Genomic DNA, 803 nt, shown 5'->3' with positions numbered 1-803 from the left:
AGACCAATCACTACAACTACCATCTTTTTTGGTGCCAGCAGGTGGGATGCGACACTGTCAATTGCTTGTCATCTTGGTCTCATTCAGTCAGAGCCAAGGCATGTTGATGAATTAGCGAATGCTAGATCTCTGAAGGGTTTTAATCTTTGCTATAGTTTTAGTGTTATTAATTAATATGCCGGGTAAGAGAAGTAAGCGCTTAAGGCAAAGTGAAGTTGGTGCAGAGGGTAATTTGAACACTTCTGATTCCAGTAACGCAACTGTACCTTTAACTAATAACAATAGTAACAGTAACGAAGTAAATATGGATCTTTCAATGTACGAAGAATTGACAGCTCGTTGCAATGAGCTTGAACAACGTTGTGCAACACTTACGGAACGGTATGAGGGTTTACTAAGGGAGACTAGCACCCATGTCACTTCTAATGTTACACCTGTCACACCAACCGCTATTGAGTATGTAATACATAGAGAAGATTCGGTTCCAAAATTTAAAGCAGAAATATCGGCAGCCTTCCCATTAAAAAGAAACCAGGAAGTAGAATCATGGTTACGTGCAATAGAGAACCTGGTTAAGCTGCAAATGATGAAGCGCTTATTCTTGCAGCGAGAGCTTCATGTAGATGGACGGCTGATTTAATTTGTTAATTCTCCAGTTTTTGATGGTATACACCACTGGGACGATTTTAAAGCTCTGGCAAGGTCAAAGTTCAGGGGGACTTGCTCTAGTGCTGAATTTTTTAAACATTTGCATGAATCCAAATTAAATCCAAATCAAGCACCATTAGATTTCTTCGTATCTG

The sequence above is a fragment of the Penaeus monodon genome, chromosome 21, assembly GCF_015228065.2.
Source record: "Penaeus monodon isolate SGIC_2016 chromosome 21, NSTDA_Pmon_1, whole genome shotgun sequence".
In the NCBI taxonomy this organism is placed as follows: domain Eukaryota; kingdom Metazoa; phylum Arthropoda; class Malacostraca; order Decapoda; family Penaeidae; genus Penaeus; species Penaeus monodon.
The sequence above is the reverse complement of the archived record's forward strand: the minus strand, read 5'-3'. Positions refer to the sequence as shown.